Here is a 16,967-nt window from a genome sequence, read left to right as displayed (position 1 = left end):
GAGTATTTCATAAGCGTGTGCTATCATTGTCTTTTGCGGGGGGGGGGGGGGGGGTGGAATAACAGTATTGTGGTTGTCTTTTTTTTTATGTTCCTCCGCATGAGCGGGGGTGGGGGGGGGAGGCAGAGAGAGAGAGGGAGACACAGAATCCGAAGCAGGCTCCAGGCTCCGAGCGGTCAGCCCAGAGCCCGACGCGGGGCTCGAACCCACGAGCCGCGAGATGGTGACCTGAGCTGAAGTCGGACGCTCAACCGACTGAGCCACCCAGGCGCCCCTGTGGTTGTCTTTTTTTAAATGTATTCTCATCTTATGGAGATACATACCGAAATATCTACCAATGAAATGATATGGTGTCCAGATTTGCGTTAAAGCGACCCACTGTAGCGATCAATGGAACAAGACCGGCCACCGGTTGATAATTATTGAACTTAGGTGGCCGGTATATGGGACCGCACTTTGCCAGTCTCTCTATTTTTTGTACGTTGCAAATGTTTCATTAAAAAGGGTGGGCGGGGGGGTTGCCTGGGTGGCTCAGTCCGTTAAGCATCTGGCTCTTGGTTTCGGCTCAGGTCATGACCTCACAGTGCTTGAGATCCAGCCTCGAATTGGGCTGTGCACTGACAGTGGGGAGCCTGCTTGGGATTCTCTCTGTCTCTCTCTCTCTCTCTCTCTCTCTCGAAAATAAATAAATAAACTTAAAAAAGAAAAAAAAAGAAAAGTTTGGAGATCGTTAGCATAGACCTTGAAAATCAGCAGATACTTCAACTCCATTCTGGACCAAAATGCCAAGTAGCAGGTTGGCTGAGGAGGAAGAGAAGAAATCTATTTCTTGGGTGCTAACTCTATGCCAGGCATTAGAATAAATTCTCTGTCATGAACAATCTTGTCTTTCCTGTTCAGCAGCTGTGGGGGAATTTATATGATTGGTTTGACCATTATAAGATCATTTTACAGATAAGGAAACTGAGGCTCAGGGAACCAAAGTGACTTGCCATATGGTGCCAAGACCAGAAAAAGAGCCGCTGGTGAGCTAAGGCATCTAGTTACTCATTTTTTTCTTTGTGACCTTGAACGAGTACTTGTCCTCTCCTCCCTGGGTCTCAGTTTCTCTAGTTGTAAGACCAGGCTAATGAGTCATAAAAGGAAATTTTACTCTTAGGTTTTCTTCTGCCAGTCTTCCATTTCCTTCTCATTTCTTCCTTTATTTATTTTTTTTCAAGTTTATTTTGAGAGAGAGAGAGAGAGAGCAACACCATGAACAGGGGAGGGAGAGAGAAAGAATCCAAAGCAGGGGCTCAAACTCACAAACGGTGAGATCATGACCTGAGCAGAAATCAAGAGTGGGACGCCTAACCGACTGAGCCACCCAGGCGCCCTACTACTTCCTTCCGTCTTCCCAGGAAGGTGTCACAGGCGGCCTGGTGTAGGAAAAAGGAAAACTGGGTCCTGGGTTCGAATTCGTATTCTGCCTTGTGCTATGAGAAGAGTTCGTTTTGAACAAAGGCTTCAAATCAAACAGAGAAGAAAATGGCAACCGCCTCTGAGCCCTGCTGGAGGGGTCAGGACAGCGGACAGAGTGGCCGGCTCAGGGTCCAGGGCGTGACAGGTGCTCCAGTAAGGATAGATCTCTGTCATGCCCACGGCTTGCTCCCACCTCCCCAAGGTGGTGGCTGAAAAGGCACTTTCTCAGTGAGGCCTTCTCTGACCGCCTCTTGAAATGAACCCCCATTCATAACCCCCTTCTTCCTGATGTTTCGTTTCCCATATGACTCCTCACCATCAAACATTTTTCCACCTGTTTATTGTCATTCAGTCCCCCGCTCAAACGTCCTTGGGGACAGTCGTTTTTCGGTGTTTGGCTCACTGCTAACTCCCTAGCCTGAGACATCTATTAGGCCCTTGGTAGGCCTTTGTGGAATGAATGAATGAGTGAGCTAATGAATGAATGAACATTGGATCTGGCAATGGCAGCTTGAAGACAGGCAAAGAACTTGGTCTTACACCAACTAGCTGGTCCATCAGTGCTTTCGTACTTGTTTCGTTGGGAACATAGAATCCCCTGAGATTACTCTGTTCACCTTTAAGCACCCAATTTAACCTGCGAACGTTCTGACAGTGTCCAGCTTTCTTAATTCTGGCTCTCCCTTAAATCGGCCTCCAAGTGCTCGTCCCAGGAGCTCGGAGTTCTTGAAGCCGTATTTCACCAAGGGCAGTGAATGCCACTATCCTCGGGGGCCGTTTGCAACTTGCCTTCCCTGAGCACAGATGTTTGACTCTGTGCTTTGTTTCAAGACAGATAACTGGTTCAGCTCCCTGACTTAATCTTTACGAAGGGTTTACCCGCTGCTGAGGTGGGACGTGCCCACGGATCCTCTGGGGGCACAGGAGCTGCAAATGTGCGCGGTGTTATCAGAGAGAAGGAGGCAGGCAACGATCCTTTTATTCAGGTGGGGAAACTGAGGTTTTAGAGGGGCCAGAGCCGTGCTGAACGTCACCTCAGAGGAGAACCCAGGGCAGGAGGGTGGGCGCCCTGGGATGGGAGTATTGATAAGCACTCTCAGAAGACGTTTCCCTCCCGAGATACCCTCTCTGAGCCAAAACTGCCCCAGGCCAGACCTCGCTCCCTCCTGGGCCCACTGAGAAATATCCCTGGAAAAGGTGATCAGGGCTTTTTCCCTCCTCCCTGCTCCACATACCAACAGGTTGTGCTACCTTTCAAAACTGGACCTTGTTTCCCATGGGACCCTTCCTCCGTCCCTACGGAGACCAAGAGCCCAATTCATTCCATCCACACCTCAGAGATTCTTGCTTCTTGCCCTAATGTCCTCCAACAGGCTCCTATAGGAACGCGGGAGCCCATGGATCGAATTCTGGGGTCCGTGAACTTGGGCCTTCACTCAACTCTCATTTTTGCTCAACTCGAAGCGAAATCAGGATTTCCTTCCATTAGAAACGTAGGTGACCACACCCAGGAGGATTGGCAGTGGCCGGGACTTGGTCACCAAGAAAACCACAGGTATTTTCATACCGATGTTATTACAGGTGCAATGGGAAATGTCGTCTTGCTCATCCTGACTCGCGAAGGGCAATACCATAGCCATCGGTAGATTGCACAATTGGACGTACTCATTAGGCGCCTACGTGTTACGACGCTCTTAGGTTTAATATTGCTTTTGTTTGAAAACTGTGATTCTATGCCTCTTGAAAATCTTATTCTGAGAAGGCATCCGTAGGCTTCGCCAGATTGCCTCGAGGGGTCCGTGGCCCCACCAGGTGGCCAAGTCCTTCCTGGCGTTGGAACCAATGAAACAAAGCCTTGACCGTGATTGAGCAGAAGGCGGCCGCGGAGCCCTGAAACCCAAAATGATTGTTAGTGCCGCTGTGCTCTTGAAAAAGTTCCAGGAAAGCACATTGTGCAAGCTCCCTGAAACACCAAAGGGGTACGTACGTAGGTACGTACGCACGTACGCACGTAGGAGCTGAACGTGGCTTTGGACGGCTCTGAATCACAGAGCAAGAAAACAGTTCTTCCAGAGCCTCCCGTGGAGTCCAGTCCGAGGCTGGTGCTCATCGGACCTTCTGACCGCAGTCCCGCATCATCGTCAAGGCCACAGCGGGCCTCTGGCCGGGAGCCTCCTAACATTGCCTTGATTTCCCTGCTTATCGCCTTCCGCTTCCCTTCTGCTGCTGGGAGGTGAGACGGGCGCTCATTTACCCCAGCTGGATGAGGATTTCGTTTCCGACAAATTGGCTGTTGTGCAAAAGTGAGCCGGTTATGAAAATACACATTGAGGAAATAATTGTGCCGGCGGCACCAAGGTCTGTAAAGCGTGAGTGCGCTTGTGTCACGATGCCCCCTCCCACCTCCAGTTTCACCAGTAAGGGAACTGAGGCCAGATACTCACCCCAGAGCCTGTGCCTTCCCAGGCAAAGTGCAGGGCCTTCCCCTGTGGCTTCTCTGGCAGCTGGGGCCTGCACTCTGCCCCCTCCTCGGCCCTCCTAGACCTCTGTGGGGCCAGGGGTAGAAAGCCAGGGACTCAAAGTTCCCAGCATGGGTGTCAAACATGCCTTCTGAGTGTCCTGGCTCCAGGGTCCCCCGTCCTGAAGGGCCCGGTTGAGTGGGGCTTTCATTAGCCTCTGAGAGGTGGCAACAAGTTTCAAGGGCAGGACGCCTGCTGCCCACTGCTCCCACTTCTGCAGACCAGGCAGAGTGCTGGAAAGACTGGGAGCAAGATTCCAGAGGCATCTGGATATTATCAGTCACTCAACTGTCTGGCCAGTGGCGTGGGGTGGGGCTGGTGGCAGGGGGCAGACACTGGCTGAAGGGTGGAGTCAGAAATCCCACACAGATTCCCGGGACCAGACCCAGCTCCTGGGGAGGGTGGAGGGCAGTCATGATGCGCGCTGGCTGCAACCCCCACCCCCACCCCCACCCCCAGCCTTCATTAGGCGGCAGGACCAAAGGCAGCTGAAAGTCAATGATGGTATTTGTCTGACAGAGGAAATGGGGAGGGAGGGGCTGGTGGGCAGCCGAGGCAGCCAGACTACTCCACTGGGCAGCACTTGAGGACGGCAACGGCTGGGGGGGGGGGGGGGGGGCTAAGCTCGCCCTCTGGTCCACTTGAGGATTCCTGCTTCAAAACTAGCCCTGATGGCTTCCAGACAAGTCGGCACCAAGGGTCACTTCTGGAGGCTGTAAGTGTTGTTGATGGCAGCTGTAGGGACAGGTGTAAATCTGTCCATGCATTCCTTCCCACTACCCCTCCCAGCTTTCTGCACCTGAAGCAGGTCCCATTACTGCAAGCCCGCTCAAGAGGCCTAAACACACACACACACACACACACACACACACGAATGTGCATGCTCACAGTTAATGCTTGGCCTGCCGTGTGGGTACATTTTTTTTTAAAGCTCCCTTACAGCAAACTCTGTCAGCTGTTTGTTAAAGCAAAGCAAACACGAGCCTTTGCAACAAAAAAGAAAAAAAAAAGGCAAGGCAAGGAAAGGAAGGAAAAAGGCGAGGGGGGGGGGGAGAAAAGAAATCCTTTTCGTTGCTGCCATGAACATGTTCTTTAAAAAACCCCCACTGGGGCAGACCAGGAGGCCAGTAAGGGAAGAGGCAGGGTACGCGGAAGAGGAACTCTGGCTTCCTTGCTCGGCTTGGAGTGATCGGTCGGGGAAGAGACCTTCACCTTAACCAGCTTCCTCTCTAGCAGGAACCCGTCTCCTCCTCTCTCACCAGCCTCCCACCCCATGAGCAACGATCTGCCTTCCCACGAATAGCGAATAGCGGGGGCTCCTCCCCGCCATCCCACCGGACGGCACCCCATCCCTCTCCAGAGGGGGCCTCTAGGACGCGGCGCTGGTCCCCCTCTCCGGCTCGCCAAATGCATTCTGAGAATCTGGAGGAGGACTGCGGAGGGTCGAGAGTGGGGGATGCTTCCTCTTCTTGGCCAACTAGACCCCACCAACCAAACCCTCCTCCTTGTGGGTTTGAGCAGCCGCGTGCAGGGGAGGAGAGGGGCTTCTATGCCAGGCCACTGGCAAAAGAGGGAAACGCAGCGCCTTCCCCGCACCCCACTGGCTCCCAGGCTCTCGGCCCGCTCTCCCCATCCCCACCGCGAAGGCCTCGTAGGGGGCCCCTGGAAACCCCTAATGAAGGATAACGCATCTGCTACGTTCCTGGTATCTGGTGCTTTGGGTGGTTTCGAAAAACCCTATTCCCCGCGGGCTGGAGGCTAGCTACTTCGGGAACTGGTCACTCAGAACAGCTCCATGGTGATTTAATGCAGGCATTTATACTGGGCTCGATTATCTCCAAACGTTAAGTAATAGAGCCCGAGGGCGGCCGGGGCGTGGCGGGGCCTTGTGCGTGCGCCCCCCGGCCCCCAGCCGCCTCTCCAGTCGCCCCGGGGCCATGCCTCCCCCGTGCGCCTCCCGTGGCCCCCACATTTCGCCAGAAGGAGGCTTCTGTCTCCCCGTCTCTGTTTATCTCTGCGCCTCGCCCTGTCTCTGCACTTGGTGTCCACTCTCTGCTTTTCCCCCCTCTGCTCTCTCACCCATCTCGACCCCCGCTCCCCCGCGTCGCCCTCTGTCCTGCCCTTCGCCCCTCACTGCCTCTCTCTGCCTTCACCTCCGCGCCCCTCCCCACCCCTCCGGGTGTATATGGGGCTCTGTCCATCTCTCCGTGTCTGCCCGTCTTTCTCTTTTCCTGTTTGTCCCTCCCTCCTTCTCTCCCCGACTCCCCCCTGTCGTCGTCCTTCTCCATCACTCCTCTCTCCTCCCCACCCCGCCCACCCCGCCCCAAGTCCTCAGGCCGGTCTGCAGCCCCTGCCGCGGTTTGCAGGGCCCCAGAGGACTGGGGAAGGGGACGGTGGGCTCCTGTTACTGATTAGAAGTCTGGGCCTGGGAGGGGAGACCTCAGCCACACGCAGCGGCACCCAGGGCCAAGAGGCCTTCAGGGCCCCCCCCCCGGGGGGGCCTGAAACCCCTCCGCGGGCAACCGGGCCTCAGTGACAGCGCGCAAGGCACCCAAGAACGATCCTGCGTTCTCCACGAACTCCTTTTCCTCAGTGGATCTGAGAAACTTTCCCTCACTTCCGGAGGTGGAGAAGATCCGGGGGACTCGGGCTGGGGTGGGGTGGAAACGGCTCCGGATTTGAATTCAGGACACCGGGTCTCTAAGCCCAGCTGGGACCCTAACTCTGATCTCTGGGCCGCTTACGGGTTTGAGATCCTGGGATTTGGGAAAAGGGCCCACAGGGGCATGCAGTGTTGAATGGGAAGCTTGAGGAAGCATCTCACCTCAGCGTCAAGAGCCAGAAATGGGGCTTCCTCTGGCTGCGCTGGGAACAGAACTGGGCCAGAGTCATACTAATAGAGAGACCGGACTTAATAGACGCTAGGTAGTCGTCTAAGACGATCTATGTATGTAGATATATACCTCGAGATACTCTAAATATATATATAGTATATACTTTGAGTAAATGTATATGATTTATACTAAGTGTATACGAAAAGTAGATGAGATAGAGACTGGACACAGAGAGTGGAAGGTGCCCAAACAGCGAATGTTTAATGAGCACTTACTATGTGCCAAGGTGGAGCTGAGAAATGTCCACCCCTGATCTCATTTATCCCCGGCCGTGTCCTTTGTGGAAGGAGGCAGCTGAGGCTTAGAAGGACCGAGGGACCCATCCGAAGTTCTAAGGCTCAGAGAGGCCACCTCTCAAAGGTCAGTAGGAGGTGTGTGAACCCACGGCGGGAATGAGCCCGCTGAACCCGACTGCAGGGTCCGCCAATGTACCAAGGCCAGCAGCAGCAACCTCCCCAGGGGAGCAGGCGGCGATAGGCGGAACCTGTCCTGCGCTCACGCTCAGCAAACGTGCACCTGCTGGCTGGGACCTGGCTTGTCCTCACCTACAGCAGGACCCACCCACACTGCCAGCCGCGCTCCATCAGGCTGTGGGTGGCATGGCGGGGGTCATGGCAGTCGGTGGCTCCATTCCTAGTGTGGGGAGCGTTTCATCTCCTGTGTGCGTGGACGTGGGTAAAAGTGCGCGGAGAGGTGGCGAGGGAAAGGCGGCCAACGTTCGCCTTGACTCCGCCCCCCTGCCCCCAACCAGTAATGCAGCCCCGCCGCTAACCGATCCAATCCATCCAATCGCCATTCCTCCTCCTCTAACCGCGTACTTCGTCTCATCTCCAACCCGAAAGGAGCGGGGAAACTGAGGCCTAAAGCGGTTGGCGCCAAGCGCGTGCGCGGGAAGCTGGCCAAGTTGCCGCATGCCCGCCAGGCAGGGACACGGCGAGCGGAAACCACAGTCCCGGGCCTCCAGAGAGACGCGGGGAGCGTGGCCAAGCGCGGCGCAGGCACCTCTGGGCCTTGAGCGAAGCCTAAGTCGGCCAAGTCGGCAAAAGAAGAAAGAAAAATCGCGGTTAGGGGCTGCTGTTGGGAAGCCGTGCATTCACCAGAAGCATCCGCCGGGGTCTAGGACTTCATGGATGCGGCTTGGGAATGGGGCCGGGCGGTGGACACAGCCGGGAGGGCATGGAATCGAAATGGATTTGCTTCCGCAGCTCGGATCCTGGCGGTAGGCGGCAGATGGACGTCGTGACTTCAGCCTGAGTCCGGATTCCATGCGCAATTGAGAGAGAGAGAGAGAGAGTCCAAAGCAGAGACGCGGCTAGAAAGACAGAGAGAAGGGAGAGAAATGCAGAGTTCAGGAGAGGCTTGAGCCTTAGCGCCACGCTGGAGGAGGCAACGTGGTCCTGATGACCCTCGCTCTGTCCGGAAACATCCTGGGTCAGGCCACGCCAGGAGGACAAATGATCCGGACACCCAATGCCTCCCTAGAGGATAGAATCCTCAGCCTCGCCTCCCCTTTGCTGTGTACCGCCAGGAAAATCACTTCACTTCTCTGAGCCCTGAACGCCATACCTTTAGTTCAGGAAGCTGGCACAGGGCGCACAAAGACCTTGAAATAATTGGGTTTACTGTTTGTTCCTCCCCTCCGCTCCCTCCAACGGAACTGCTTTGGACGAAAACCCCCTGAGCTGCCCTGCCTGGGCTGACAGGGTATGACTGGAGATGCCGGAGGAGGAATGCACACAGCAAGCGCCCAATCATTCCTCGTGTTTTGCGGGTCTGCGCTAACTGTCCCTCATAGGCGGACACAGGTGATTGGTGAACAAACCCTTTCAAAACCGCGCGGTCGGCTCCCGGAACCGCCGTTAAGAGCCTGGCTGCAAGGTGTCGCAGGACGAAGAGTCCGTGTCCCCAGCAAAACACTGCAGGCCTCAGGGATCCAAAGCCGGTGCTCATTTCCACCTCGTCTCCCTAAGTCAACGATTCGCAGCATCCCTAGCGCTGTCCCCAAACCACCCAGCTCCAGATCCTGCTGGGCTGAGCCTGGGGCTTTAGAGGGAAACGTCCCGGGCGGAGATCCTGGCGAGAGGCGCTGCGCCGAGGGAGGGAAAGCAGGAAACCCGAAACCCGAGCAAAGTTGAGGGAGCCGGAGAGAAGGCGAAGGCCCCGACGGAAAGCGGGGGGAAAAAGACAAGCAAGAGGAGAGACACAGAGACAGGGAAGCAGACGGCGGAAGCGAGAGCCCGCGGGAGTGCGCGAACCCGCTCCGGGCGCAAGGCGCCGGGCGCCGGAAGGCCAGAGGCGCCCCAGCTCTGTTCCCCACCGCGCCCCACCCGGCCCAAGGGGAGCTCCCCACCGACCAATTTGGCTTGCACAAAACCCGCGCCCCAGGGGGCTTTGCCTGGCCGCTGGGGCTTGATTCATTTCTTGACTAATTAACTGGAAGCTAGGTCGCCTCTTCTTTCGGGGCCCAATTAATTCGCCGCGGGCGGTGGGGCGGGGGCCGTGAGGCCTAGGCGCCCGCCTGGAGCCCCTTTGTGAAGGGCCGTCTGGACCATATTGATTCTACACACACACACACACACACACACACACACGCACACACCCTCACCCTCTTTCCTACGTATATAAAAAAAAAAAAAAGTCTTGAAAGCGCTGGATTGCCAGAGTTTAAGAAGGATTGTCAGCCTGTCACTCCCTCCTCCCCCCACCCCGCCCAACCAATTGCATTTGCTTCCAGCAGGAAGGGACCGACGGGCTAGGGCAGTTTCCAGATCTGCCTGGGCGAGGGTTAAATGGAATTTCTCCCCATAAAGGGCAAAAAAGGAAAGGAGATAGATGGCCACTGTGCACCTACTGTGTGTGCGCGCGCGGGGCACCTACTGCCTCCCCGTTAAAAGCCAAAAAATGAGCCAGAGAATCCCCAGGTGGAATCCCAGCTCCCCAAGAGACGAACGAGCTGTGAAACCCGGGGCAAGTCTTTATATCTCCCTGCATGACTCAGTTTCCTCCTCTCTGGAGACTGGAGCTCACTGGGAAGACACCTGCCTCCTCCGATTGTTGTATTTGATGAGCTGATGGGCGGAAACGTTCTTAGAACATTACCATTCACTTGAGCCTTTCACAAATGTCTTCGGTAAAGGGCATTTCATAAAAACCCCGTTTCGAAGATGAGGAGGGAACCCGGGGCTAAGGAGCGCAGACCCGTTGCCGTAGCGATCCTGGTGTTTGACTCCAAGGCCAAGATGCTGGCGGACGAAACCTACCAGCGGGGCTTTTCGAGGGCTAGGCGGGGCTGGGTGCCAGTGGAGAGCGCTCTCCCTGCCTGGTGGACCCAGAGGCTCACTCGGGTGGGACTGGAGGCTTCTTCCCGCCCACCTTACCCCCATCCCGGCTGCGAGAGAGTGAGTAAGTCCAAATCCCGAAAGCTCTAGTTGGAAGCCGGCGCTCAGCAGCGAGGGTGATTTCCCAGCGCTTGTGGGGACCTCATCGATTGTATTGACCTCAACGGTGGGTCAGCTTGTCTCCATCATTGATCAACCGAACGAAGTCTGGGACTGAACTAGAGACGAAAGGAAATCACAGCCGCTGTCTTTGTAAAGCTAGTGGAAAGTGGCCCTGGGGCGCCAGAACGCCCGGGTGACCCATGTCCGCCGCACCCTCACGCAGCGCGTCGGGAAAACGAGCTTCTCACCTCACTCCTCTTTACTCGATCATGGTGTCATTTTTTAGTTCTGTTCTATATTTAAAACCCAAAAACAAACAAACAAGGATTCGTTTATTCAATCAACAAACACTGGATGCACGCCCGGCGCGTGCCAGACTGCGCTGGTCACTGGGCTACTAATGAGGGAAGAGGTCTGCAAAGAAACAGAAAATCCTGGCGGGAGGGGGGGGGGTGCATTGTAAAGGCTTCTTCGCTGTCACTTTTAGCACTGTGACCTTGGGCCAGACTCTCTCCCACAGTCCCTATCCGTGAAGAGTGACACAGCACTGCCCAGTCCTAGGCAAGGTGTAGGCGCTGTCTGAAAGAAACGGATGGGAGAGTCTGGGGGTTAGATCTTTCAGTACAGCCCGGAGCTCAGGGCTTCAGGGAGCAGATCTGGGAAAACAGATCTGATTCCTGAAAACTGCCTGGCACCTGCGACGACCTCGAGGGCCCTTTGGCATTTTCAGGGCTCCCAGACGCTGCTGCCTCTTCCCAGGATCGGAAAAACCACCTGGCCCGACCTCCCCCAGCACGCAGAAAAGCTGGGGCTGGACTGAGTTTGGCCTTCCTGCCTGAGATGTTGAATGTAGAAGCCTTCTCCCACCCCGCCCTTCCTGGGCCTCGATTTTCCTCCTCTCTGAAATGGAAATGTATATATATTCTACTCACCGCAGTGGATAGAGTTCACGACAATAAGCATCAAGCCAGCCGGGACCCAGGGTCTCCAGGGCTTAGCAGACTGCGTGGACAGAGAAAGCCCCCCAGTCAATATTTGTGGAATGACCTAGTGGATGTGTCTATCCCTTGGACCAAACTTTTCTTCTCATTACCACATTTTCACTGTTTCACCTTACATATCAGAATCCGTTTGGGGGGCAACTAATCAGTTTGATGCCGGTTTTTAAAAAGTGCACTTTGGGAATAGTCATTTGTTTTCAAAAGCGCGGAGAAGCCCCGTTAGTCCCTCTCTCCCTTTCTTCATTGACTTTTATTCCTGTATGGAAAGATTATGTACTGGGCACCTACCAATTGCCAAGCACTGTGATGGGAGTCAGAGAAAGGATGAGTCAGTCCTCTCCTTCCCTTCCAGGAACTTGGAAAATAAAGACCTAATATTAGACACGCCTAGCTGGACCATGTAGCCAATATACCTCTTTGGTTATGGCTGATTTTCCACCCCCAGCCCCCCCTCCCCCCACTTTCTGGCTCTTTAAGTAACTTTTGACCAGATCATAAAGTCTAACGCAGTGCCTGGCACACAGTAAGAGCTCACCAGGCGCTGGGTGAATTTCTGCGCAAGAGACCTCCCGCACCTTCAGGGACACTTCCAAATGAGGGCTCCGTTTGACTGGGGTGCACTCCAACCCTGACATTCCCAATTACAGGTACAATTCAGGCTGGTAAGACCAGCCACGCCGATTTCCATCGAGCCTATCTGGAGGGGGCCGGTGAGAACCGGACTGGCCTTTGCACGAGGGGGTGCGGGGCCATGAGGTTCCGCAAACCGTGTTCCCTTTTTGCAACTCCACATGCACCTGGCTGTCCTCCTTTGCAGACCACTCTCCCCAGACACACACACACGCGCGCGCGCGCGCGCGTGGCGCCTAGGAAACGAGGCGTTAGTTTGCCCTGAGAACCCTCTTCCCCCACATCCCGGTTCTAGCCCAGCCTCTCTGGATCCACCTTCCAGGTTTGGCAGACCGTGAGTGCCCCCTCTCCCGCCCCAGCCTCCAGGAACAGCTTTGGCCTCCCGGTGCCTCCGGAACTGCCACTGCGGAAGCTCAAAACTGAGGTCCCAACCCCGCGCGGCGGCGGGGCGCTCGGAGGGCGGAGGTCCGCCCGCCGCGTCTCCGCCGAGCGCCATCCAGCGGCGAGACGCCAGGGGCACCCTTCGCAGAGGTCGCTGGAGAGCTTCTCCAGAAGCGAGGAGCGCAGGTTTCCAAGCGAGCGGCAGTCCCTTTCCCCACCCCCCACCTGCCCTCCCCCCCCCCAAATTAGGGCCCATCTATCTCCCACGCCTCCCCGCGTACTGCCCGCGCTGCTTCAGGCTGATTCGGGTTCACCCAGCGTTCAACACCACCCTCCCCCTTTTATTTATGCCCAACATATGCACTGGGCTGGGAATTTTTTAAAGGCGGACGAAAAGAAAAGAAAGAAGAAAGAATTTAAAAAAAAAAAAAAAAGGTGTTTGCACCACCACTGCCCGGAAAACTTTCCGGTGGCGGCTGGGGGGTTTCAGCCCGGGCTGGGTGACGCTTGCTCTCCCTTCGCCGCGGGACGGACGTGTTAAGTCCTGCCTCCCTAATTCTACACCTATGACCTTATCCCGGCTGGAGTCAGGCGCTTTGACTCCGTGCCCTTGCGTGCAACCGAGGCTGGGGAACCTCCTCCCCGCGAGATCCCCGTGGGCATCAATCCGCCGAGATGGGGGCTCCGGAGGGAGCAACGTAGCGTGCACCGAATCTTAAATGCAGAGGGAGGGACAGACCATTCTTCATACGCCCGGGATGTTATCGCAAATTTTTTGGAAAACTGCCTGTGTATACACATATTACATGTATTATGGAGAAGGTTAGTGCAAGACGAAGCACACCGAACAACAGTTGTGCACAGGTGGGGGGCCTGTGCTCCAACTGCCTGGTAATTTGTAACAGGCAGACTTTCTTGCTGGGAGAGAAAAGGAGTAACTGTGTAGCTGAAAAACAAATTGAACTCCGTCTGCATTGATCCAATGGGAGTCTGCCCGTGGGGTGTGATTGCAATGCATTTTTAAATCTGAGATTTAATTTCATATTTGGGGCTGCCTGGAATGTCCACACGTACACATCATCCCCGCATAGGATGTGTTAGAACCACACATGCATATTCTATTATGTTTAAATAAGGCAACGGAATATAGCCTCTGAGTGGGACCCACACGTGGCTTCCCAAGCATTAAGGAGATCTAAAAATGAACCCTAGAAAAGTATGTGACTCTGTTCTCAGAAAGCTAGGCCCCTCCTCTCCTCCAGATTCAGTTTGGGGCGATCTTCTGATATCCCAAATAAGAGGGATTTCCTTCGCCCCTTACCCTTCCCGAACCTGATCTCTACGACCAAGAAGAGTTTATAGTAAGTCAGCTCCAATATCCCTGTTACAGAAATCTGTCTCATTCCCTAAAAATTAAAAGTATCATAACCCACCCTCAGAAGGCGTTTCAAGGGCCCCAACAATTCTCGAATTCTAGATGGAGAAATGAAATAGAGGCGCCTGTCCTGGTTAATCCCGGCATTAAGACACGGACATAAAAGTGAGTCCAACATCATATTTTAACTTGTCTAATAGAAAACTCCTAACTTGACCCCACCGTTCTTCCTCCTCCCCACTTTGCTCTAAAGTACTAGAATCTTGCCGGGGGTGGGGTGGGGGTGAAATGAAGTCGCTTGGAAAGGGAAGGAAAGAAAGAAAGAAAGAAAGAAAGAAAGAAAGAAAGAAAGAAAGAAAGAAAGAAACCCAAGGCATTATTTACACCTGCAAACCTGGATGGCTGCATTCGGCCCCAATTGGCTTAATTGTAAATCTTTTCCTCATGGCCCCAATTCCTGGACGGAGCGTCTGGGTTTAATAATGCGCCCCGGCACCCCAGCAGGGCCGAGCTGGAAAGAGAGAATCCCCCCGCCCCACCCCCACTCGGCTCAGAGGTAATTAGAGCACCACGACCCCCCACCCCCAAACTACCCAAACCCTGCTTGAGGTACCAGAAGACCAGAGTCAGACATGTGGGGAACTCATATTTGACCGTCTGAAGACCAGAGCAGCTATTTCAAGAGCAACTGTACCCCTCCAAGTCAGAAGTGGGAGGCAGCGCACCCGCCTCTGGCTCCCGGCCCTCGCCCCCAGCGCCCCAGCGCCTTTGGCTTGCAGGGGGGCGAGTGGGAAAGAGAGGCGTCTGCACTCGGATCCAGACACGGCCTCAAACTCCCTCGGCTGGCAGTGTAGGGCTGACCTGTTTATAGAACTCGCTGCTAAGAAAACATGTAAAAACACACCCCAGCGGTGGGAGAGGAGAACGTTCCCTCGCACCCCACCCTCCTCCCTTTGTACGCGAAGATTCTCTCCCGGCTCTGCTCGGCGGCCTCCGAGCCCTGCTTTTCTCCCCGGGAGGCTATCTCCTCGCAGTGGTTTTTCCATCACTTTGAGAGCCGGAGAGCGCTGCGTTTCTCCTCTATTTTTGGTAACCCCTGCACCCCCAGCACTTAAGGTCTTTAGTATCCACCCCGGATTTGTCCTTTGCAAGCAGGGGGGTGGGGGTGGGAGTCAATGCTGGAAAAGGACAACTCGGAGCTGGTGGGGGGCGGGGGGGGTGGAGAAGGAGGGCTCCTCACGGAACCCCTGTAACCCTAGTTTGAGCTACGGGAAGAGGGCCTGCGTTCCGCGGACGGGGCCGGCGCGCTTTCTGCACTCGCGCCGGGGAGCCCGCCTCGCCTCGCCTCGCCCCGCCCCGGTAGCTGCGGAGGGAAAGCAGGTAACCAGCGCCGGGAGCCAGTGCGCGCGGGTCGCGCGTTCCCGGGCCGGCGGGACCTCCTGGCGACAGGAGATCGGGGTAGGCCGGGCTGCCCGGGACCTCTTGGCTCCCCGGCGGGCCGGTGCGGCGTTCCGGGGGGCGGGGGGGCACACCCGAGTCTCGACCCTTCCACCCCAGGATGCGGGTGTAATCCGAGGCAGCGAGTGTCTCCTCGGGTTCCGTGCTGGGCGAGGCCTGGAGCCGCACGGAACGCGTCCAGCTTCCGCATTTGGAACCGGGGTAAGGCGGCTGCGGCGCGAGGCGAAGCACCCCGGGGGCCGGACCCCGTCGTCCACAGGACCTGGATGGGGAGCTCTGGGCTGTCGCTGCCTCACGCTCCTTCCTGGGGGCCGCAAGTTTTCCTTTTCCAGGGGAAAGGAGGAAAGGACGTTGCCAGGAGAGGTTCCCAGATCGAGAAGGCCGCTGCTCTCTGCCCGCGCGCCTGCCAGGGTTTTTAATATTTGGCTTGGAGATGAAATGCACTGAGGTCTGGGCACCAGAAAAAAAGCAGGTCTTGGGGAAAGCGCTTTGACAATTGCAAACATTTTCTTTCTCTTTCTACGTATGTGTGTGTCTTTGCCTCTGTCTTCCTCCTCTTAAAAATAAATAAAAAGGTAAAAGGAAAAGAGAGAGAAACTTCTCCAGCTCTCGGTTATTTATTCAAACCCCAAGCTGGAGCCTTGGAAAGGCTTCTGGGGTCTCTAAGGTCACAAGTGTCACCCAAACCTTGGGCTCAGGTTGGGAGAGAGAGAACAGTCCCTCCAGCTGTGCTGCACTCCCCCCCCCCCCCCCCCATCGCTCCCTGGATGTTCTACAAGACTCAGGCAGGATTTGTTTTGTACTATTTGAAGGCTGGGAAGATTAGTTTGCAGGCAAGGCAGCGACTTAAAGGCACATTGTTGAGGCCTCAAGTTTGTTTCAGCGACACAGAGGAGGAGGCTACCCAGATTGTCAGGTAATTAAGACTGACACTGAGGTTCAGCGACCCCCGCCCCCTTTTCTGAGTGGCCACGGCGCGGGGTCAGCGATCACAGAGACGGAGCTGGGGCTTGGTTCCAAACCGTGAGGAGTGAGTTGGGCCAGAGCGTTTCCCTGGGCGTGAGGCAGCTAGCTGCTCAGGGACACACCAGGCCTGGAGTCACCATCGTGAACCTAAGACTCACACCCTAGCCTTGGCCACCGGTTTCCAAGTCCCCCACCTGCCAGGCGAGGGAGCCGGAGAAGCAGGTGAAATCACTCCCCCGCCACCCTCTGTCCCAGACCCACAAGAGGTTATGTTTCCCATAGGATTGTTCAAGGAAGATAGGGTTTTAGCAGCTTTCAATGTGACAGTAACACGTGTGAGCCTTCCAGGCTCACACCCCTCCAGTCCTTGGAACCTCGCGCCCACCTAGGAAAGACCAATCCCTCCCCAAAGCCATAGCTCTCCCAGGGACAGCTACATTTTGGGGGCTCCAATGGATAGGAAAGACTGAGTGTGTTATCTCCTAATGGGTTGGGGAGACACGAAAACATGACTTTCAGAACATAGGCCAACTGGATGGCTCACAAAGAGCAGCTACTAGAAGAAAATGGAGAGGAAACACACACACACACACACACACACACTTCTGCACCCGCTCTTCTCTTTCATTTATCTCTTGCCTTCCCTCTCTGCTCTGATCCTCTTTAATTGAAACCCAGTACGGGAAATAGTAATGGATATTGTGCTCAAATTGAGAAAACGTGTCTGTAGCTCTAAGGGGACAGTTAGTTCAGCAGAATTGGAGGAGCCCATCTTTCTTGGCCCCGTCAACCTTCCTGACAGTGGCGGCCATTTAATTAGCCATGCCCCCTCGCTTACACAT

Source organism: Panthera tigris, chromosome D3, assembly GCF_018350195.1.
Source record: "Panthera tigris isolate Pti1 chromosome D3, P.tigris_Pti1_mat1.1, whole genome shotgun sequence".
Classification (NCBI taxonomy): domain Eukaryota; kingdom Metazoa; phylum Chordata; class Mammalia; order Carnivora; family Felidae; genus Panthera; species Panthera tigris.
The sequence above is the reverse complement of the archived record's forward strand: the minus strand, read 5'-3'. Positions refer to the sequence as shown.